The sequence below is a fragment of the Chiloscyllium punctatum genome, chromosome 22 (genome assembly GCF_047496795.1).
Source record: "Chiloscyllium punctatum isolate Juve2018m chromosome 22, sChiPun1.3, whole genome shotgun sequence".
NCBI lineage: Eukaryota > Metazoa > Chordata > Chondrichthyes > Orectolobiformes > Hemiscylliidae > Chiloscyllium > Chiloscyllium punctatum.
In genome coordinates, this window is record NC_092760.1 from 3,112,671 (window position 1) to 3,136,422 (window position 23,752).

Sequence of the window (23,752 nt, forward strand, 5' to 3'; positions counted from 1 at the left end):
GGGGCTGAAACAAAGGACGAGAAACAGAGGGGCTGAAAGAGAGGGGCTGAAACAGAAGGGCTGAAAAAGAGGGGCTGAAACAGAGGGCGAGAAACAGAGGGGCTGAATCATAGGGGCAGAATCAGAGGGGCTGAAATAGAGGCGCTGAAACAGAGGGCGAGAAACAGAGGGGCTGAAACAGAGGGGCTGAAACAGAGGGTCTGAAACAGAGGGCGAGAAACAAAGGGGCTGACACAGCGGGCGAGAAACAGAGTGCGAGAAACAGAGGGGCTGAAACAGACGGGCTGAAAGAGAGAGCCTGAAACAGAGGGCGAGAAACAGTGGGGCTGAAACAGAGGGCGAAAAACAGAGGGGCTGAAACAGAGGTCGAGAAACAGACATTGAGAAACAGAGGGCGAGAAACAGAGGGGATGAAACAGAGGGGCTGAAACAGAGGGGCTGAAACAGAGGGGCTGAAACAGAGGGGCTGAATCAGAGGGGCTGAAACAGAGGGGCTGAATCAGATGGGCTGAATCAAGGGGGGGAAACAGAGGGGCTGAAACAGAGGGCGAGAAACAGAGGCCCTGAAACAGAGGGCAAGAAACAGAGGGACTGAAACAGAGGGGCTGAAACAGAGGGACGGAAACAGAGGGGCTGAAACAGAGGGCGAGAAACAGAGAGGCTGAAACAGAGGGCGAGAAACAGAGGGGCTGAAAAAGAGGGCGAGAAACAGAAGGGCTGAAACAGAGGGCGAGAAACAGAGGGTCTGAAACAGAGGGGCTGAAACAGAGGGGCTGAAACAGAGGGGCTGAAACAGAGGGCGAGAAACAGAGGGGATGAAACAGAGGGCGAGAAACAGAGGGGCTGAAACAGAGGCCGAGATACAGAGGGCGAGAAACAGAGGGACTGAAACAGAGGGGCTGAAACAGAGGGGCTGAAACAGAGGGCGAGAAACAGAGGGGCTGAAACAGAGGGCGAGAAACAGAGGGGCTGAAACAGAGAGGCTGAAACAGAGGGGCTAAATCAGAGGGGCAGAAACAGAGGGCGAGAAACAGAGGGGCTGAAACAGAGGTGAGAAACAGAGGGGCTGAAACAGAGGGGCTGAAACAGAGGGGCTGAAACAGAGGGCGAGAAACAGAGGGGCAGAAACAGAGGGCGAGAAACAGAGGGGCTGAAACAGAGGGCGAGAAACAGAGGGGTTGAAACAGAGGGGCTGAAACAGAAGGGCTGAAAAAGAGGGGCTGAAACAGAGGGCGAGAAACAGAGGGGCTGAAACAGAGGGGCTGAAACAGAGGGGCTAAATCAGAGGGGCAGAAACAGAGGGCGAGAAACAGAGGGGCTGAATCAGAGGGGCTGATTCAGAGGGGCCGAAACTGAGGGGCTGAATCAGAGGGGCTGAAACAGAGGGCGAGAAACAGAGGGGCTGAAACAGAGGGCGAGAAACAGAGGGGCAGAAACAGAGGGCGAGAAACAGAGTGGCTGAAACAGAGGGGCTGAAACAGAGAGCGCGAAACAGAGGGGCTGAAACAGAGGGCGAGAAACAGAGGGGCTGAAACAGAGGGGCTGAAACAGAGGGGCTAAATCAGAGTGGCAGAAACAGAGGGCGAGAAACAGAAAGGGCTGAAACAGAGGCGAGAAACAGAGGGGCTGAAACAGAGGGGCTGAAACAGAGGGGCTGAAACAGAGGGGCTGAAACAGAGGGCGAGAAACAGAGGGGCAGAAAGAGAGGCGAGAAACAGAGGGGCTGAAACAGAGGGCGAAAAACAGAGGGGCTGAAACAGAGTTGCTGAAACAGAAGGGCTGAAAAAGAGGGGCTGAAACAGAGGGCGAGAAACAGAGGGGCTGATTCAGAGGGGCAGAATCAGAGGGGCTGAAATAGAGGGGCTGAAACAGAGGGCGAGAAACAGAGGGGCTGAAACAGAGGGCGAGAAACAGAAGGCGAGAAACAGAGGGGCTGAAATAGAGGGGCTGAAACAGAGGGGCTGAAACAGAGGGCGAGAAACAAAGGGGCTGAAACAGCGGGCGAGAAACAGAGTGCGAGAAACAGAGGGGCTGAAACAGACGGGCTGAAACAGAGAGCCTGAAACAGAGGGCGAGAAACAGTGGGGCTGAAACAGAGGGCGAAAAACAGAGGGGCTGAAACAGAGGGCGAGAAACAGACGGTGAGAAACAGAGGCGAGAAACAGAGGGGATGAAACAGAGGGGCTGAAACAGAGGGGCTGAAACAGAGGGGCTGAATCAGAGGGGCTGAAACAGAGGGGCTGAATCAGATGGGCTGAATCAGGGGGGGGAAACAGAGGGGCTGAAACAGAGGGCGAGAAACAGAGGGGCTAAAACAGAGGGCGAGAAACAGAGGGGCTGAAACAGAGGGGCTGAAACAGAGGGGAGGAAACAGAGGGGCTGAAAAAGAGGGCGACAAACAGAGAGGCTGAAACAGAGGGCGAGAAACAGAGCGGCTGAAAAAGAGGGCGAGAAACAGAGGGGCTGAAACAGAGGGCGAGAAACAGAGGGTCTGAAACAGAGGGTCTGAAACAGAGGGGCTGAAACAGAGGGGCTGAAACAGAGGGCGAGAAACAGAGGGGATGAAACACAGGGCGAGAAACAGAGGGGCTGAAACAGAGGGCGAGAAACAGAGGGCGAGAAACAGAGGGACTGAAACAGAGGGGCTGAAACAGAGGGGCTGAAACAGAGGGCGAGAAACAGAGGGCGAGAAACAAAGGGACTGAAACAGAGGGGCTGAAATAGAGGGGCTGAAACAGAGGGCGAGAAACAGAGGGGCTGAAACAGAGGGCGAGAAACAGAGGGGCTGAAACAGAGGATGAGAAACAGAGGGGCTGAAACAGAGGGCGAAAAACAGAGGGGCAGAAACAGAGGGCGAGAAACAGAGTGGCTGAAACAGAGGGGCTGAAACAGAGAGCGCGAAACAGAGGGGCTGAAACAGAGGCCGAGAAACAGAGGGGCTGAAACAGAGGGGCTAAATCAGTGGGGCAGAAACAGAGGGCGACAAACAGAGGGGCTGAAACAGAGGCGAGAAACAGAGGGGCTGAAACAGAGGGGCTGAAAGAGAGGGGCTGAAACAGAGGCGCTGAAACAGCGGGCGAGAAACAGAGGGGCAGAAACAGAGGGCGAGAAACAGAGGGGCTGAAACAAAGGACGAGAAACAGAGGGGCTGAAAGAGAGGGGCTGAAACAGAAGGGCTGAAAAAGAGGGGCTGAAACAGAGGGCGAGAAACAGAGGGGCTGAATCATAGGGGCAGAATCAGAGGGGCTGAAATAGAGGCGCTGAAACAGAGGGCGAGAAACAGAGGGGCTGAAACAGAGGGGCTGAAACAGAGGGTCTGAAACAGAGGGCGAGAAACAAAGGGGCTGACACAGCGGGCGAGAAACAGAGTGCGAGAAACAGAGGGGCTGAAACAGACGGGCTGAAAGAGAGAGCCTGAAACAGAGGGCGAGAAACAGTGGGGCTGAAACAGAGGGCGAAAAACAGAGGGGCTGAAACAGAGGTCGAGAAACAGACATTGAGAAACAGAGGGCGAGAAACAGAGGGGATGAAACAGAGGGGCTGAAACAGAGGGGCTGAAACAGAGGGGCTGAAACAGAGGGGCTGAATCAGAGGGGCTGAAACAGAGGGGCTGAATCAGATGGGCTGAATCAAGGGGGGGAAACAGAGGGGCTGAAACAGAGGGCGAGAAACAGAGGGGCTGAAACAGAGGGCAAGAAACAGAGGGACTGAAACAGAGGGGCTGAAACAGAGGGGCGGAAACAGAGGGGCTGAAACAGAGGGCGAGAAACAGAGAGGCTGAAACAGAGGGCGAGAAACAGAGGGGCTGAAAAAGAGGGCGAGAAACAGAAGGGCTGAAACAGAGGGCGAGAAACAGAGGGTCTGAAACAGAGGGGCTGAAACAGAGGGGCTGAAACAGAGGGGCTGAAACAGAGGGCGAGAAACAGAGGGGATGAAACAGAGGGCGAGAAACAGAGGGACTGAAACAGAGGCCGAGATACAGAGGGCGAGAAACAGAGGGACTGAAACAGAGGGGCTGAAACAGAGGGGCTGAAACAGAGGGGCTGACACAGAGGGGCTGAAACAGAGGGCGAGAAATAGATGGGCTGAAACAGAGGGCGAGAAACAGAGGGGCTGAAACAGAGGGCGAGAAACAGAGGGGCTGAAACAGAGGGCGAGAAACGTAGGGGCTGAAACAGAGGGGCTGAAACAGAGGGTGAGAAACAGAGGGGCTGAAACAGAGGGGCTGAATCAGAGGGGCTGAAACAGAGGGGCTGAATCAGATGGGCTGAATCAAGGGGGGGAAACAGAGGGGCTGAAACAGAGGGGCTGAAACAGAGGGGCTGAAACAGAGGGCGAGAAATAGATGGTCTGAAACAGAGGGCGAGAAACAGAGGGGCTGAAACAGAGGGCGAGAAACAGAGGGGCTGAAACAGAGGGCGAGAAACGTAGGGGCTGAAACAGAGGGGCTGAAACAGAGGGTGAGAAACAGAGGGGCTGAAACAGAGGGGCTGAATCAGAGGGGCTGAAACAGAGGGGCTGAATCAGATGGGCTGAATCAAGGGGGGGAAACAGAGGGGCTGAAACAGAGGGCGAGAAACAGAGGGGCTGAAACAGAGGGCAAGAAACAGAGGGACTGAAACAGAGGGGCTGAAACAGAGGGGCGGAAACAGAGGGGCTGAAACAGAGGGCGAGAAACAGAGGGTCTGAAACAGAGGGTCTGAAACAGAGGGGCTGAAACAGTGGGGCTGAAACAGAGGGCGAGAAACAGAGGGGATGAAACAGAGGGCGAGAAACAGAGGGGCTGAAACAGAGGCCGAGATACAGAGGGCGAGAAACAGAGGGACTGAAACAGAGGGGCTGAAACAGAGGGGCTGAAACAGAGGGCGAGAAACAGAGGGCGAGAAACAGAGGGACTGAAACAGAGGGACTGAAACAGAGGGGCTGAAATAGAGGGGCTGAAACAGAGGGCGAGAAACAGAGGGGCTGAAACAGAGGGCGAGAAACAGAGGGGCTGAAACAGAGGGGCTGAAACAGAGGGGCTGAAACAGAGGGGCTGAAACAGAGGGCGAGAAATAGATGGGCTGAAACAGAGGGCGAGAAACAGAGGGGCTGAAACAGAGGGCGAGAAACAGAGGGGCTGAAACAGAGGGCGAGAAACGTAGGGGCTGAAACAGAGGGGCTGAAACAGAGGGTGAGAAACAGAGGGGCTGAAACAGAGAGCGAGAAACAGAGGGGCTGAATCAGAGGGGATGAAACAGTGGGCGAGAAACAGGGGGGCTGAAACAGAGGGCGAGAAACAGAGGGGCTGAAACAGAGGGTGAGAAACAGAGGGGCTGAAACAGAGGGGCTGAAACAGAGGGGCTGAAACAGAGGGGCTGAAACAGAGGGCGAGAAACAGAGGGGCAGAAACAGAGGGCGAGAAACAGAGGGGATGAAACAGAGGGCGAGAAAAAGAGGGGATGAAACAGAGGGGCTGAAACAGAAGGGCTAAAACAGAGAGGTTGAAATAGAGGGGCTGAAACAGAGGGCGAGAAACAGAGGGGCTGAAACAGAAGGGCTGAAACAGAGGGGTTGAAATAGAGGGGCTGAAACAGAGTGCGAGAAACAGAGGGGCTGAAACAGAGGCCGAGAAATAGATGGGCTGAAACAGAGGGCGAGAAACAGAGGCGCTGAAACAGAGGGCGAGAAACAGAGGGGCTGAAACAGAGGGGCTGAAACAGAGGGGCTGAAACTGAGGGCGAGAAACAGAGGGGCTGAAACAGAGGGCGGGAAACAGAGTGGCTGAATCAGAGGGGCTGAAACAGTGGGCGAGAAACAGAGGGGCTGTAACAGAGGGCGAGAAACAGAGGGGCTGAAACAGAGGGCGAGAAACAGAGGGGCTGAATCAGAGGGGCTGAAACAGAGGGCGAGAAACAGAGGGGCAGAAACAGAGGGCGAGAAACAGTCGGGATGAAACAGAGGGCGAGAAACAGAGGGGCTGAAACAGAGGGGCTGAAACAGAAGGGCTGAAACAGAGGGGCTGAAACAGAGGGCGAGAAACTGAGGGGCTGAATAAGAAGGGCTGAATCAGAGGGGCTGAAATAGAGGGGCTGAAACAGAGGGCGAGAAACAGAGGGGCTGATTCAGAGGGGCTGAAACAGAGGGGCAGAAACAGAGGGCGAGAATCAGAGGGGCTGAATCAGAGGGGCTGATTCAGAGGGGCTGAAAAAGAGGGCGAGAAACAGAGGGGCTGAAACAGAGGGCGAGGAACTGAGGGTAGAAACAGAGGGCGAGAAACAGAGGGGCTGATACAGAGGACGAGAAACAGAGGGACTGAAACTGAGGGGCTGAAACAGAGGGGCTAAATCAGAGGGGCAGAAACAGAGGGCGAGAATCAGAGGGGCTGAATCAGAGGGACTGATTCAGAGGGGCTGAAACAGAGGGGCTGAATCAGAGGGGCTGAAAAAGAGGGCGAGAAACAGAGGGGCTGAAACAGAGGGCGAGGAACTGAGGGGAAGAAACAGAGGGCGAGAAACAGAGTGGCTGAAACGGAGGGGCTGAAACAGAGAGCGCGAAACAGAGGGGCCGAAACAGAGGGCGAGAAACAGAGGGGCTGAAAAAGAGGGGCTGAAACAGAGGGGCTAAATCAGAGGGGCTAAAACAGAGGGGGAGAAACAGAGGGGCTGAAACAGAGGGCGAGAAACAGAGGGGCTGAAACAGAGGGGCTGAAACAGAGGGCGAGAAACAGAGGGGCAGAAACAGAGGGCAAGAAACAGAGGGGCTGAAACAGAGGGCGAGAAACAGACGGGCTGAAACAGAGGGGCTGAAACAGAATGGCTGAAAAAGAGGGGCTGAAACAGAGGGCGAGAAACAGAGGGGCTGAATCAGGGGGCAGAATCAGAGAGGCTGAAACAGAGGGCGAGAAACAGAGGGGCTGAAACAGCGGGCGAAAAACAGAGGGCGAGAAACAGAGGGGCTGAAACAGAGGGGCTGAAACAGACAGGCTGAATCAGAGGGGCTGAAACAGAGGGCGAGAAACAGAGGGGCTGAATCAGAGGGGCTGATTCAGAGGGGCTGAAACTGAGGGGCTGAATCAGAGGGGCTGAAACAGAGGGTGAGAAACAGAGGTGCTGAAACAGAGGGCGAGAAACAGAGGGGCAGAAACAGAGGGCGAGAAACAGAGTGGCTGAAACAGAGGGGCTGAAACAGAGAGCGCGAAACAGAGGGGCTGAAACAGAGGGCGAGAAACAGAGGGGCTGAAACAGAGGGGCTGAAACAGAGGGGCTAAATCAGAGGGGCAGAAACAGAGGGCGAGAAACAGAGGGGCTGAAACAGAGGCGAGAAACAAAGGGGCTGAAACAGAGGGGCTGAAAGAGAGGGGCTGAAACAGAGGGGCTGAAACAGAGGGCGAGAAACAGAGGGGCAGAAACAGAGGGCGAGAAACAAAGGGGCTGAAACAGAGGGCGAGAAACAGAGGGGCTGAAACAGAGGGGCTGAAACAGAAGGGCTGAAAAAGAGGGGCTGAAACAGAGGGCGAGAAACAGAGGGGCTGAAACAGAGGGGCTGAAACAAAGGGGCTAAATCAGAGGGGCAGAAACAGAGGGCGAGAAACAGAGGGGCTGAATCAGAGGGGCTGATTCAGAGGGGCTGAAACTGAGGGGCTGAATCAGAGGGGCTGAAACAGAGGGCGAGAAACAGAGGGGCTGAAACAGAGGGCGAGAAACAGAGGGGCAGAAACAGAGGGCGAGAAACAGAGTGGCTGAAACAGAGGGGCTGAAACAGAGAGCGCGAAACAGAGGGGCTGAAACAGAGGCCGAGAAACAGAGGGGCTGGAACAGAGGGGCTGAAACAGAGGGGCTAAATCAGAGGGGCAGAAACAGAGGGCGAGAAACAGAGGGGCTGAAACAGAGGCGAGAAACAGAGGGGCTGAAACAGAGGGGCTGAAAGAGAGGGGCTGAAACAGAGGGGCTGAAACAGAGGGCGAGAAACAGAGGGGCAGAAAGAGAGGGCGAGAAACAGAGGGGCTGAAACAGAGGGCGAGAAACAGAGGGGCTGAAACAGAGGGGCTGAAACAGAAGGGCTGAAAAAGAGGGGCTGAAACAGAGGGGCTGAATCAGAGGGGCAGACTCAGGGGGGCTGAAATAGAGGGGCTGAAACAGAGGGCGAGAAACAGAGGGGCTGAAACAGAGGGCGAGAAACAGAAGGCGAGAAACAGAGGGGCTGAAATAGAGGGGCTGAAACAGAGGGGCTGAAACAGAGGGGCTGAAACAGAGGGCGAGAAACAAAGGGGCTGAAACAGCGGGCGAGAAACAGAGTGCGAGAAACAGAGGGGCTGAAACAGACGGGCTGATACAGAGAGCCTGAAACAGAGGGCGAGAAACAGTGGGGCTGAAACAGAGGGCGACAAACAGAGGGGCTGAAACAGAGGGCGAGAAACAGAGGGGCTGAAAAAGAGGGTGAGAAACAGAGGGCGAGAAACAAAGGGGCTGAAACAGAGGGGCTGAAACAGTGGGGCTGAAACAGAGGGGCTGAATCAGATGGGATGAATCAGGGGGGGGAACAGAGGGGCTGAAACAGAGGGCGAGAAGCAGAGGGGCTGAAACAGAGGGCGAGAAACAGAGGGGCTGAAACAGAGGGGCTGAAACAGAGGGGCAGAAACAGAGGGGCTGAAAAAGAGGGCGACAAACAGAGAGGCTGAAACAGAGGGCGAGAAACAGAGGGGCTGAAAAAGAGGGCGAGAAACAGAGGGTCTGAAACAGAGGGTCTGAAACAGAGGGGCTGAAACAGAGGGCGAGAAACAGAGGGGATGAAACAGAGGGCGAGCAACAGAAGGGCTGAAACAGAGGGCGAGAAACAGAGGGCGAGAAACAGAGGGACTGAAACAGAGGGGCTGAAACAGAGGGGCTGAAACAGAGGGCGAGAAACAGAGGGCGAGAAACAGAGGGACTGAAACAGAGGGGTTGAAATAGAGGGGCTGAAACAGAGGGCGAGAAACAGAGGGGCTGAAACAGAGGGCGAGAAACAGAGGGGCTGAAACAGAGGGCGAGAAACAGAGGGGCTGAAACAGAGGGGCTGAAACAGAGGGGCTGAAACAGAAGGCGAGAAATAGATGGGCTGAAACAGAGGGCGAGAAACAGAGGCGCTGAAACAGAGGGCGAGAAACAGAGGGGCTGAAACAGAGGGCTAGAAACAGAGGGGCTGAAACAGAGGGGCTGAAACAGAGGGGCTGAAACAGAGGCCGAGAAACAGAGAGGCTGAAACAGAGGGCCAGAAACAGAGGGGCTGAATCAGAGGGGCTGAAACAGTGGGCAAGAAACAGAGGGGCTGAAACAGAGGGCGAGAAACAGAGGGGCTGAAACAGAGGGTGAGAAACAGAGGGGCTGAAACAGAGGGGCCTAAACAGAGGGGCTGAAACAGAGGGGCTGAAACAGAGGGCGAGAAACAGAGGGGCAGAAACAGAGGGCGAGAAACAGAGGGGATGAAACAGATGGCGAGAAACAGAGGGGCTGAAACAGAGGGGCTGAAACAGAAGGGCTGAAACAGAGGGGCTGAAATAGAGGGGCTGAAACAGAGGGCGAGAAACAGAGGGACTGAAACAGAGGGGCTGAAATAGAGGGGCTGAAATAGAGTGGCTGAAACAGAGGGCGAGAAAAAGAGGGGCTGATTCAGAGGGGCTGAAACAGAGGGGCTGAATCAGAGGGGCTGAAACAGAGGGCGAGAAACAGAGTGGCTGAAACAGAGGGGCTGAAACAGAGAGCGCGAAACAGAGGGGCTGAAACAGAGGGCGAGAAACAGAGGGGCTGAAACAGAGGGGCTGAAACAGAGGGGCTAAATCAGAGGGGCAGAAACAGAGGGCGAGAAACAGAAGGGCTGAATCAGAGGGGCTGATTCAGAGTGGCTGAAACAGAGGGGCTGAATCAGAGGGGCTGAAACAGAGGGCGAGAAACAGAGGGGCTGAAACAGAGGGGCTGAAACAGACAGGCTGAATCAGAGGGGCTGAAACAGAGGGCGAGAAACAGAGGGGCTGAATCAGAGGGGCTGATTCAGAGGGGCTGAAACTGAGGGGCTGAATCAGAGGGGCTGAAACAGAGGGTGAGAAACAGAGGTGCTGAAACAGAGGGCGAGAAACAGAGGGGCAGAAACAGAGGGCGAGAAACAGAGTGGCTGAAACAGAGGGGCTGAAACAGAGAGCGCGAAACAGAGGGGCTGAAACAGAGGGCGAGAAACAGAGGGGCTGAAACAGAGGGGCTGAAACAGAGGGGCTAAATCAGAGGGGCAGAAACAGAGGGCGAGAAACAGAGGGGCTGAAACAGAGGCGAGAAACAAAGGGGCTGAAACAGAGGGGCTGAAAGAGAGGGGCTGAAACAGAGGGGCTGAAACAGAGGGCGAGAAACAGAGGGGCAGAAACAGAGGGCGAGAAACAGAGGGGCTGAAACAGAGGGCGAGAAACAGAGGGGCTGAAACAGAGGGGCTGAAACAGAAGTGCTGAAAAAGAGGGGCTGAAACAGAGGGCGAGAAACAGAGGGGCTGAAACAGAGGGGCTGAAACAGAGGGGCTAAATCAGAGGGGCAGAAACAGAGGGCGAGAAACAGAGGGGCTGAATCAGAGGGGCTGATTCAGAGGGGCTGAAACTGAGGGGCTGAATCAGAGGGGCTGAAACAGAGGGCGAGAAACAGAGGGGCTGAAACAGAGGGCGAGAAACAGAGGGGCAGAAACAGAGGGCGAGAAACAGAGTGGCTGAAACAGAGGGGCTGAAACAGAGAGCGCGAAACAGAGGGTCTGAAACAGAGGCCGAGAAACAGAGGGGCTGGAACAGAGGGGCTGAAACAGAGGGGCTAAATCAGAGGGGCAGAAACAGAGGGCGAGAAACAGAGGGGCCGAAACAGATGGCGAGAAACAGAGGGGCTGAAAAAGAGGGGCTGAAACAGAGGGGCTAAATCAGAGGGGCTAAAACAGAGGGCGAGAAACAGAGGGGCTGAAACAGAGGGCGAGAAACAGAGGGGCTGAAACAGAGGGGCAGAAACAGAGGGCGAGAAACAGAGGGGCAGAAACAGAGGGCAAGAAACAGAGGGGCTGAAACAGAGGGCGAGAAACAGACGGGCTGAAACAGAGGGGCTGAAACAGAATGGCTGAAAAAGAGGGGCTGAAACAGAGGGCGAGAAACAGAAGGGCTGAATCAGGGGGCAAAATCAGAGAGGCTGAAACAGAGGGCGAGAAACAGAGGGGCTGAATCAGAGGGGCTGAAACAGAGGGGCTGAAACAGCGGGGCTGAAACAGAGGGCGAGAAACAAAGGGGCTGAAACAGCGGGCGAAAAACAGAGGGCGAGAAACAGAGGGGCTGAAACAGAGGGGCTGAAACAGACAGGCTGAATCAGAGGGGCTGAAACAGAGGGCGAGAAACAGAGGGGCTGAATCAGAGGGGCTGATTCAGAGGGGCTGAAACTGAGGGGCTGAATCAGAGGGGCTGAAACAGAGGGTGAGAAACAGAGGTGCTGAAACAGAGGGCGAGAAACAGAGGGGCAGAAACAGAGGGCGAGAAACAGAGTGGCTGAAACAGAGGGGCTGAAACAGAGAGCCCGAAACAGAGGGGCTGAAACAGAGGGCGAGAAACAGAGGGGCTGAAACAGAGGGGCTGAAACAGAGGGGCTAAATCAGAGGGGCAGAAACAGAGGGCGAGAAACAGAGGGGCTGAAACAGAGGTGAGAAACAAAGGGGCTGAAACAGAGGGGCTGAAAGAGAGGGGCTGAAACAGAGGGGCTGAAACAGAGGGCGAGAAACAGAGGGGCAGAAACAGAGGGCGAGAAACAGAGGGGCTGAAACAGAGGGCGAGAAACAGAGGGGCTGAAACAGAGGGGCTGAAACAGAAGGGCTGAAAAAGAGGGGCTGAAACAGAGGGCGAGAAACAGAGGGGCTGAAACAGAGGGGCTGAAACAGAGGGGCTAAATCAGAGGGGCAGAAACAGAGGGCGAGAAACAGAGGGGCTGAATCAGAGGGGCTGATTCAGAGGGGCTGAAACTGAGGGGCTGAATCAGAGGGGCTGAAACAGAGGGCGAGAAACAGAGGGGCTGAAACAGAGGGCGAGAAACAGAGGGGCTGAAACAGAGGGCGAGAAACAGAGGGGCAGAAACAGAGGGCGAGAAACAGAGTGGCTGAAACAGAGGGGCTGAAACAGAGAGCGCGAAACAGAGGGGCTGAAACAGAGGCCGAGAAACAGAGGGGCTGGAACAGAGGGGCTGAAACAGAGGGGCTAAATCAGAGGGGCTGAAACAGAGGGCGAGAAACAGAGGGGCAGAAAGAGAGGGCGAGAAACAGAGGGGCTGAAACAGAGGGCGAGAAACAGAGGGGCTGAAACAGAGGGGCTGAAACAGAAGGGCTGAAAAAGAGGGGCTGAAACAGAGGGCGAGAAACAGAGGGGCTGAATCAGAGGGGCAGACTCAGGGGGGCTGAAATAGAGGGGCTGAAACAGAGGGCGAGAAACAGAGGGGCTGAAACAGAGGGCGAGAAACAGAAGGCGAGAAACAGAGGGGCTGAAATAGAGGGGCTGAAACAGAGGGGCTGAAACAGAGGGGCTGAAACAGAGGGCGAGAAACAAAGGGGCTGAAACAGCGGGCGAGAAACAGAGTGCGAGAAACAGAGGGGCTGAAACAGACGGGCTGAAACAGAGAGCCTGAAACAGAGGGCGAGAAACAGTGGGGCTGAAACAGAGGGCGACAAACAGAGGGGCTGAAACAGAGGGCGAGAAACAGAGGGGCTGAAAAAGAGGGTGAGAAACAGAGGGCGAGAAACAAAGGGGCTGAAACAGAGGGGCTGAAACAGTGGGGCTGAAACAGAGGGGCTGAATCAGATGGGATGAATCAGGGGGGGGAAACAGAGGGGCTGAAACAGAGGGCGAGAAGCAGAGGGGCTGAAACAGAGGGCGAGAAACAGAGGGGCTGAAACAGAGGGGCTGAAACAGAGGGGCAGAAACAGAGGGGCTGAAAAAGAGGGCGACAAACAGAGAGGCTGAAACAGAGGGCGAGAAACAGAGGGGCTGAAAAAGAGGGCGAGAAACAGAGGGTCTGAAACAGAGGGTCTGAAACAGAGGGGCTGAAACAGAGGGCGAGAAACAGAGGGGATGAAACAGAGGGCGAGCAACAGAAGGGCTGAAACAGAGGGCGAGAAACAGAGAGCGAGAAATAGAGGGACTGAAACAGAGGGGCTGAAACAGAGGGGCTGAAACAGAGGGCGAGAAACAGAGGGCGAGAAACAGAGGGACTGAAACAGAGGGGTTGAAATAGAGGGGCTGAAACAGAGGGCGAGAAACAGAGGGCCTGAAACAGAGGGCGAGAAACAGAGGGGCTGAAACAGAGGGCGAGAAACAGAGGGGCTGAAACAGAGGGGCTGAAACAGAGGGGCTGAAACAGAAGGCGAGAAATAGATGGGCTGAAACAGAGGGCGAGAAACAGAGGCGCTGAAACAGAGGGCGAGAAACAGAGGGGCTGAAACAGAGGGCTAGAAACAGAGGGGCTGAAACAGAGGGGCTGAAACAGAGGGGCTGAAACAGAGGGCGAGAAACAGAGAGGCTGAAACAGAGGGCGAGAAACAGAGGGGCTGAATCAGAGGGGCTGAAACAGTGGGCAAGAAACAGAGGGGCTGAAACAGAGGGCGAGAAACAGAGGGGCTGAAACAGAGGGTGAGAAACAGAGGGGCTGAAACAGAGGGGCCTAAACAGAGGGGCTGAAACAGAGGGGCTGAAACAGAGGGCGAGAAACAGAGGGGCAGAAACAGAGGGCGAGAAACAGAGGGGATGAAACAGAGGGCGAGAAACAGAGGGGCTGAAACAGAGGGGCTGAAACAGAAGGGCTGAAACAGAGGGGCTGAAATAGAGGGGCTGAAACAGAGGGCGAGAAACAGAGGGACTGAAACAGAGGGGCTGAAATAGAGGGGCTGAAATAGAGTGGCTGAAACAGAGGGCGAGAAAAAGAGGGGCTGATTCAGAGGGGCTGAAACAGAGGGGCTGAATCAGAGGGGCTGAAACAGAGGGCGAGAAACAGAGTGGCTGAAACAGAGGGGCTGAAACAGAGAGCGCGAAACAGAGGGGCTGAAACAGAGGGCGAGAAACAGAGGGGCTGAAACAGAGGGGCTGAAACAGACAGGCTGAATCAGAGGGGCAGAAACAGAGGGCGAGAAACAGAGGGGCTGAATCAGAAGGGCTGATTCAGAGGGGCTGAAACTGAGGGGCTGAATCAGAGGGGCTGAAACAGAGGGTGAGAAACAGAGGTGCTGAAACAGAGGGCGAGAAACAGAGGGGCAGAAACAGAGGGCGAGAAACAGAGTGGCTGAAACAGAGGGGCTGAAACAGAGAGCGCGAAACAGAGGGGCTGAAACAGAGGGCGAGAAACAGAGGGGCTGAAACAGAGGGGCTGAAACAGAGGGGCTAAATCAGAGGGGCAGAAACAGAGGGCGAGAAACAGAGGGGCTGAAACAGAGGCGAGAAACAAAGGGGCTGAAACAGAGGGGCTGAAAGAGAGGGGCAGAAACAGAGGGGCTGAAACAGAGGGCGTGAAACAGAGGGGCAGAAACAGAGGGCGAGAAACAGAGGGGCTGAAACAGACGGGCTGAAACAGAGAGCCTGAAACAGAGGGCGAGAAACAGTGGGGCTGAAACAGAGGGCGACAAACAGAGGGGCTGAAACAGAGGGCGAGAAACAGAGGGGCTGAAAAAGAGGGTGAGAAACAGAGGGCGAGAAACAAAGGGGCTGAAACAGAGGGGCTGAAACAGTGGGGCTGAAACAGAGGGGCTGAATCAGATGGGATGAATCAGGGGGGGGAAACAGAGGGGCTGAAACAGAGGGCGAGAAGCAGAGGGGCTGAAACAGAGGGCGAGAAACAGAGGGGCTGAAACAGAGGGGCTGAAACAGAGGGGCAGAAACAGAGGGGCTGAAAAAGAGGGCGACAAACAGAGAGGCTGAAACAGAGGGCGAGAAACAGAGGGGCTGAAAAAGAGGGCGAGAAACAGAGGGTCTGAAACAGAGGGTCTGAAACAGAGGGGCTGAAACAGAGGGCGAGAAACAGAGGGGATGAAACAGAGGGCGAGCAACAGAAGGGCTGAAACAGAGGGCGAGAAACAGAGGGCGAGAAACAGAGGGACTGAAACAGAGGGGCTGAAACAGAGGGGCTGAAACAGAGGGCGAGAAACAGAGGGCGAGAAACAGAGGGACTGAAACAGAGGGGTTGAAATAGAGGGGCTGAAACAGAGGGCGAGAAACAGAGGGGCTGAAACAGAGGGCGAGAAACAGAGGGGCTGAAACAGAGGGCGAGAAACAGAGGGGCTGAAACAGAGGGGCTGAAACAGAGGGGCTGAAACAGAAGGCAAGAAATAGATGGGCTGAAACAGAGGGCGAGAAACAGAGGCGCTGAAACAGAGGGCGAGAAACAGAGGGGCTGAAACAGAGGGCTAGAAACAGAGGGGCTGAAACAGAGGGGCTGAAACAGAGGGGCTGAAACAGAGGGCGAGAAACAGAGAGGCTGAAACAGAGGGCGAGAAACAGAGGGGCTGAATCAGAGGGGCTGAAACAGTGGGCAAGAAACAGAGGGGCTGAAACAGAGGGCGAGAAACAGAGGGGCTGAAACAGAGGGTGAGAAACAGAGGGGCTGAAACAGAGGGGCCTAAACAGAGGGGCTGAAACAGAGGGGCTGAAACAGAGGGCGAGAAACAGAGGGGCAGAAACAGAGGGCGAGAAACAGAGGGGATGAAACAGAGGGCGAGAAACAGAGGGGCTGAAACAGAGGGGCTGAAACAGAAGGGCTGAAACAGAGGGGCTGAAATAGAGGGGCTGAAACAGAGGGCGAGAAACAGAGGGACTGAAACAGAGGGGCTGAAATAGAGGGGCTGAAATAGAGTGGCTGAAACAGAGGGCGAGAAAAAGAGGGGCTGATTCAGAGGGGCTGAAACAGAGGGGCTGAATCAGAGGGGCTGAAACAGAGGGCGAGAAACAGAGTGGCTGAAACAGAGGGGCTGAAACAGAGAGCGCGAAACAGAGGGGCTGAAACAGAGGGCGAGAAACAGAGGGGCTGAAACAGAGGGTCTGAAACAGAGGGGCTAAATCAGAGGGGCAGAAACAGAGGGCGAGAAACAGAAGGGCTGAATCAGAGGGGCTGATTCAGAGTGGCTGAAACAGAGGGGCTGAATCAGAGGGGCTGAAACAGAGGGCGAGAAACAGAGGGGCTGAAACAGAGGGGCTGAAACAGACAGGCTGAATCAGAGGGGCTGAAACAGAGGGCGAGAAACAGAGGGGCTGAATCAGAAGGGCTGATTCAGAGGGGCTGAAACTGAGGGGCTGAATCAGAGGGGCTGAAACAGAGGGTGAGAAACAGAGGTGCTGAAACAGAGGGCGAGAAACAGAGGGGCAGAAACAGAGGGCGAGAAACAGAGTGGCTGAAACAGAGGGGCTGAAACAGAGAGCGCGAAACAGAGGGGCTGAAACAGAGGGCGAGAAACAGAGGGGCTGAAACAGAGGGGCTGAAACAGAGGGGCTAAATCAGAGGGGCAGAAACAGAGGGCGAGAAACAGAGGGGCTGAAACAGAGGCGAGAAACAAAGGGGCTGAAACAGAGGGGCTGAAAGAGAGGGGCAGAAACAGAGGGGCTGAAACAGAGGGCGAGAAACAGAGGGGCAGAAACAGAGGGCGAGAAACAGAGGGGCTGAAACAGAGGGCGAGAAACAGAGGGGCTGAAACAGAGGGGCTGAAACAGAAGTGCTGAAAAAGAGGGGCTGAAACAGAGGGCGAGAAACAGAGGGGCTGAAACAGAGGGGCTGAAACAGAGGGGCTAAATCAGAGGGGCAGAAACAGAGGGCGAGAAACAGAGGGGCTGAATCAGAGGGGCTGATTCAGAGGGTCTGAAACTGAGGGGCTGAATCAGAGGGGCTGAAACAGAGGGCGAGAAACAGAGGGGCTGAAACAGAGGGCGAGAAACAGAGGGGCAGAAACAGAGGGCGAGAAACAGAGTGGCTGAAACAGAGGGGCTGAAACAGAGAGCGCGAAACAGAGGGGCTGAAACAAAGGCCGAGAAACAGAGGGGCTGGAACAGAGGGGCTGAAACAGAGGGGCTAAATCAGAGGGGCAGAAACAGAGGGCGAGAAACAGAGGGGCCGAAACAGAGGGCGAGAAACAGAGGGGCTGAAAAAGAGGGGCTGAAACAGAGGGGCTAAATCAGAGGGGCTAAAACAGAGGGCGAGAAACAGAGGGGCTGAAACAGAGGGCGAGAAACAGAGGGGCTGAAACAGAGGGGCTGAAACAGAGGGCGAGAAACAGAGGGGCAGAAACAGAGGGCAAGAAACAGAGGGGCTGAAACAGAGGGCGAGAAACAGACGGGCTGAAACAGAGGGGCTGAAACAGAATGGCTGAAAAAGAGGGGCTGAAACAGAGGGCGAGAAACAGAGGGGCTGAATCAGGGGGCAGAATCAGAGAGGCTGAAACAGAGGGCGAGAAACAGAGGGGCTGAATCAGAGGGGCTGAAACAGAGGGGCTGAAACAGAGGGGCTGAAACAGAGGGCGAGAAACAAAGGGGCTGAAACAGCGGGCGAAAAACAGAGGGCGAGAAACAGAGGGGCTGAAACAGAGGGGCTGAAACAGACAGGCTGAATCAGAGGGGCTGAAACAGAGGGCGAGAAACAGAGGGGCTGAATCAGAGGGGCTGATTCAGAGGGGCTGAAACTGAGGGGCTGAATCAGAGGGGCTGAAACAGAGGGTGAGAAACAGAGGTGCTGAAACAGAGGGCGAGAAACAGAGGGGCAGAAACAGAGGGCGAGAAACAGAGTGGCTGAAACAGAGGGGCTGAAACAGAGAGCGCGAAACAGAGGGGCTGAAACAGAGGGCGAGAAACAGAGGGGCTGAAACAGAGGGGCTGAAACAGAGGGGCTAAATCAGAGGGGCAGAAACAGAGGGCGAGAAACAGAGGGGCTGAAACAGAGGCGAGAAACAAAGGGGCTGAAACAGAGGGGCTGAAAGAGAGGGGCTGAAACAGAGGGGCTGAAACAGAGGGCGAGAAACAGAGGGGCAGAAACAGAGGGCGAGAAACAGAGGGGCTGAAACAGAGGGCGAGAAACAGAGGGGCTGAAACAGAGGGGCTGAAACAGAAGGGCTGAAAAAGAGGGGCTGAAACAGAGGGCGAGAAACAGAGGGGCTGAAACAGAGGGGCTGAAACAGAGGGGCTAAATCAGAGGGGCAGAAACAGAGGGCGAGAAACAGAGGGGCTGAATCAGAGGGGCTGATTCAGAGGGGCTGAAACTGAGGGGCTGAATCAGAGGGGCTGAAACAGAGGGCGAGAAACAGAGGGGCTGAAACAGAGGGCGAGAAACAGAGGGGCAGAAACAGAGGGCGAGAAACAGAGTGGCTGAAACAGAGGGGCTGAAACAGAGAGCGCGAAACAGAGGGGCTGAAACAGAGGCCGAGAAACAGAGGGGCTGGAACAGAGGGGCTGAAACAGAGGGGCTAAATCAGAGGGGCAGAAACAGAGGGCGAGAAACAGAGGGGCTGAAACAGAGGCGAGAAACAGAGGGGCTGAAACAGAGGGGCTGAAAGAGAGGGGCTGAAACAGAGGGGCTGAAACAGAGGGCGAGAAACAGAGGGGCAGAAAGAGAGGGCGAGAAACAGAGGGGCTGAAACAGAGGGCGAGAAACAGAGGGGCTGAAACAGAAGGGCTGAAAAAGAGGGGCTGAAACAGAGGGCGAGAAACAGTGGGGCTGAATCAGAGGGGCAGACTCAGGGGGGCTGAAATAGAGGGGCTGAAACAGAGGGCGAGAAACAGAGGGGCTGAAACAGAGGGCGAGAAACAGAAGGCGAGAAACAGAGGGGCTGAAATAGAGGGGCTGAAACAGAGGGGCTGAAACAGAGGGGCTGAAACAGAGGGCGAGAAACAAAGGGGCTGAAACAGCGGGCGAGAAACAGAGTGCGAGAAACAGAGGGGCTGAAACAGACGGGCTGAAACAGAGAGCCTGAAACAGAGGGCGAGAAACAGTGGGGCTGAAACAGAGGGCGACAAACAGAGGGGCTGAAACAGAGGGCGAGAAACAGAGGGGCTGAAAAAGAGGGTGAGAAACAGAGGGCGAGAAACAAAGGGGCTGAAACAGAGGGGCTGAAACAGTGGGGCTGAAACAGAGGGGCTGAATCAGATGGGATGAATCAGGGGGGGGAAACAGAGGGGCTGAAACAGAGGGCGAGAAGCAGAGGGGCTGAAACAGAGGGCGAGAAACAGAGGGGCTGAAACAGAGGGGCTGAAACAGAGGGGCAGAAACAGAGGGGCTGAAAAAGAGGGCGACAAACAGAGAGGCTGAAACAGAGGGCGAGAAACAGAGGGGCTGAAAAAGAGGGCGAGAAACAGAGGGTCTGAAACAGAGGGTCTGAAACAGAGGGGCTGAAACAGAGGGCGAGAAACAGAGGGGATGAAACAGAGGGCGAGAAACAGAGGGCGAGAAACAGAGGGACTGAAACAGAGGGGCTGAAACAGAGGGGTTGAAATAGAGGGGCTGAAACAGAGGGCGAGAAACAGAGGGGCTGAAACAGAGGGCGAGAAACAGAGGGGCTGAAACAGAGGGCGAGAAACAGAGGGTCTGAAACAGAGGGGCTGAAACAGAGGGGCTGAAACAGAAGGCGAGAAATAGATGGGCTGAAACAGAGGGCGAGAAACAGAGGCGCTGAAACAGAGGGCGAGAAACAGAGGGGCTGAAACAGAGGGCTAGAAACAGAGGGGCTGAAACAGAGGGGCTGAAACAGAGGGGCTGAAACAGAGGGCGAGAAACAGAGAGGCTGAAACAGAGGGCGAGAAACAGAGGGGCTGAATCAGAGGGGCTGAAACAGTGGGCAAGAAACAGAGGGGCTGAAACAGAGGGCGAGAAACAGAGGGGCTGAAACAGAGGGTGAGAAACAGAGGGGCTGAAACAGAGGGGCCTAAACAGAGGGGCTGAAACAGAGGGGCTGAAACAGAGGGCGAGAAACAGAGGGGCAGAAACAGAGGGCGAGAAACAGAGGGGATGAAACAGAGGGCGAGAAACAGAGGGGCTGAAACAGAGGGGCTGAAACAGAAGGGCTGAAACAGAGGGGCTGAAATAGAGGGGCTGAAACAGAGGGCGAGAAACAGAGGGACTGAAACAGAGGGGCTGAAATAGAGGAGCTGAAATAGAGTGGCTGAAACAGAGGGCGAGAAAAAGAGGGGCTGATTCAGAGGGGCTGAAACAGAGGGGCTGAATCAGAGGGGCTGAAACAGAGGGCGAGAAACAGAGTGGCTGAAACAGAGGGGCTGAAACAGAGAGCGCGAAACAGAGGGGCTGAAACAGAGGGCGAGAAACAGAGGGGCTGAAACAGAGGGGCTGAAACAGAGGGGCTAAATCAGAGGGGCAGAAACAGAGGGCGAGAAACAGAAGGGCTGAATCAGAGGGGCTGATTCAGAGGGGCTGAAACAGAGGGGCTGAATCAGAGGGGCTGAAACAGAGGGCGAGAAACAGAGGGGCTGAAACAGAGGGGCTGAAACAGACAGGCTGAATCAGAGGGGCTGAAACAGAGGGCGAGAAACAGAGGGGCTGAATCAGAGGGGCTGATTCAGAGGGGCTGAAACTGAGGGGCTGAATCAGAGGGGCTGAAACAGAGGGTGAGAAACAGAGGTGCTGAAACAGAGGGCGAGAAACAGAGGGGCAGAAACAGAGGGCGAGAAACAGAGTGGCTGAAACAGAGGGGCTGAAACAGAGAGCGCGAAACAGAGGGGCTGAAACAGAGGGCGAGAAACAGAGGGGCTGAAACAGAGGGGCTGAAACAGAGGGGCTAAATCAGAGGGGCAGAAACAGAGGGCGAGAAACAGAGGGGCTGAAACAGAGGCGAGAAACAAAGGGGCTGAAACAGAGGGGCTGAAAGAGAGGGGCTGAAACAGAGGGGCTGAAACAGAGGGCGAGAAACAGAGGGGCAGAAACAGAGGGCGAGAAACAGAGGGGCTGAAACAGAGGGCGAGAAACAGAGGGGCTGAAACAGAGGGGCTGAAACAGAAGGGCTGAAAAAGAGGGGCTGAAACAGAGGGCGAGAAACAGAGGGGCTGAAACAGAGGGGCTGAAACAGAGGGGCTAAATCAGAGGGGCAGAAACAGAGGGCGAGAAACAGAGTGGCTGAAACAGAGGGGCTGAAACAGAGAGCGCGAAACAGAGGGGCTGAAACAGAGGGCGAGAAACAGAGGGGCTGAAACAGAGGGGCTGAAACAGAGGGGCTAAATCAGAGGGGCAGAAACAGAGGGCGAGAAACAGAGGGGCTGAAACAGAGGCGAGAAACAAAGGGGCTGAAACAGAGGGGCTGAAAGAGAGGGGCTGAAACAGAGGGGCTGAAACAGAGGGCGAGAAACAGAGGGGCAGAAACAGAGGGCGAGAAACAGAGGGGCTGAAACAGAGGGCGAGAAACAGAGGGGCTGAAACAGAGGGGCTGAAACAGAAGGGCTGAAAAAGAGGGGCTGAAACAGAGGGCGAGAAACAGAGGGGCTGAAACAGAGGGGCTGAAACAGAGGGGCTAAATCAGAGGGGCAGAAACAGAGGGCGAGAAACAGAGGGGCTGAATCAGAGGGGCTGATTCAGAGGGGCTGAAACTGAGGGGCTGAATCAGAGGGGCTGAAACAGAGGGCGAGAAACAGAGGGGCTGAAACAGAGGGCGAGAAACAGAGGGGCAGAAACAGAGGGCGAGAAACAGAGTGGCTGAAACAGAGGGGCTGAAACAGAGAGCGCGAAACAGAGGGGCTGAAACAGAGGCCGAGAAACAGAGGGGCTGAAACAGAGGCGAGAAACAGAGGGGCTGAAACAGAGGGGCTGAAACAGACGGGCTGAAACAGAGGGGCTGAAACAGAGGGCGAGAAACAGAGGGGCAGAAAGAGAGGGCGAGAAACAGAGGGGCGGAAACAGAGGGCGAGAAACAGAGGGGCTGAAACAGAGGGGCTGAAACAGAAGGGCTGAAAAAGAGGGGCTGAAACAGAGGGCGAGAAACAGAGGGGCTGAATCTGAGGGGCAGACTCAGGGGGGCTGAAATAGAGGGGCTGAAACAGAGGGCGAGAAACAGAGGGGCTGAAACAGAGGGCGAGAAACAGAAGGCGAGAAACAGAGGGCCTGAAATAGAGGGGCTGAAACAGAGGGGCTGAAACAGAGGGGCTGAAACAGAGGGCGAGAAACAAAGGGGCTGAAACAGCGGGCGAGAAACAGAGTGCGAGAAACAGAGGGGCTGAAACAGACGGGCTGAAACAGAGAGCCTGAAACAGAGGGCGAGAAACAGTGGTGCTGAAACAGAGGGCGACAAACAGAGGGGCTGAAAAAGAGGGCGAGAAACAGAGGGGCTGAAAAAGAGGGTGAGAAACAGAGGGCGAGAAACAAAGGGGCTGAAACAGAGGGGCTGAAACAGTGGGGCTGAAACAGAGGGGCTGAATCAGATGGGATGAATCAGGGGGGGGAAACAGAGGGGCTGAAACAGAGGGCGAGAAGCAGAGGGGCTGAAACAGAGGGCGAGAAACAGAGGGGCTGAAACAGAGGGGCTGAAACAGAGGGGCAGAAACAGAGGGCGAGAAACAGAGGGGCTGAATCAGAGGGGCTGATTCAGAGGGGCTGAAACTGAGGGGCTGAATCAGAGGGGCTGAAACAGAGGGCGAGAAACAGAGGGGCTGAAACAGAGGGCGAGAAACAGAGGGGCAGAAACAGAGGGCGAGAAACAGAGTGGCTGAAACAGAGGGGCTGAAACAGAGAGCGCGAAACAGAGGGGCTGAAACAGAGGCCGAGAAACAGAGGGGCTGGAACAGAGGGGCTGAAACAGAGGGGCTAAATCAGAGGGGCAGAAACAGAGGGCGAGAAACAGAGGGGCTGAAACAGAGGCGAGAAACAGAGGGGCTGAAACAGAGGGGCTGAAAGAGAGGGGCTGAAACAGAGGGGCTGAAACAGAGGGCGAGAAACAGAGGGGCAGAAAGAGAGGGCGAGAAACAGAGTGGCTGAAACAGAGGGCGAGAAACAGAGGGGCTGAAACAGAAGGGCTGAAAAAGAGGGGCTGAAACAGAGGGCGAGAAACAGTGGGGCTGAATCAGAGGGGCAGACTCAGGGGGGCTGAAATAGAGGGGCTGAAACAGAGGGCGAGAAACAGAGGGGCTGAAACAGAGGGCGAGAAACAGAAGGCGAGAAACAGAGGGGCTGAAATAGAGGGGCTGAAACAGAGGGGCTGAAACAGAGGGGCTGAAACAGAGGGCGAGAAACAAAGGGGCTGAAACAGCGGGCGAGAAACAGAGTGCGAGAAACAGAGGGGCTGAAACAGACGGGCTGAAACAGAGAGCCTGAAACAGAGGGCGAGAAACAGTGGGGCTGAAACAGAGGGCGACAAACAGAGGGGCTGAAACAGAGGGCGAGAAACAGAGGGGCTGAAAAAGAGGGTGAGAAACAGAGGGCGAGAAACAAAGGGGCTGAAACAGAGGGGCTGAAACAGTGGGGCTGAAACAGAGGGGCTGAATCAGATGGGATGAATCAGGGGGGGGAAACAGAGGGGCTGAAACAGAGGGCGAGAAGCAGAGGGGCTGAAACAGAGGGCGAGAAACAGAGGGGCTGAAACAGAGGGGCTGAAACAGAGGGGCAGAAACAGAGGGGCTGAAAAAGAGGGCGACAAACAGAGAGGCTGAAACAGAGGGCGAGAAACAGAGGGGCTGAAAAAGAGGGCGAGAAACAGAGGGTCTGAAACAGAGGGTCTGAAACAGAGGGGCTGAAACAGAGGGCGAGAAACAGAGGGGATGAAACAGAGGGCGAGCAACAGAAGGGCTGAAACA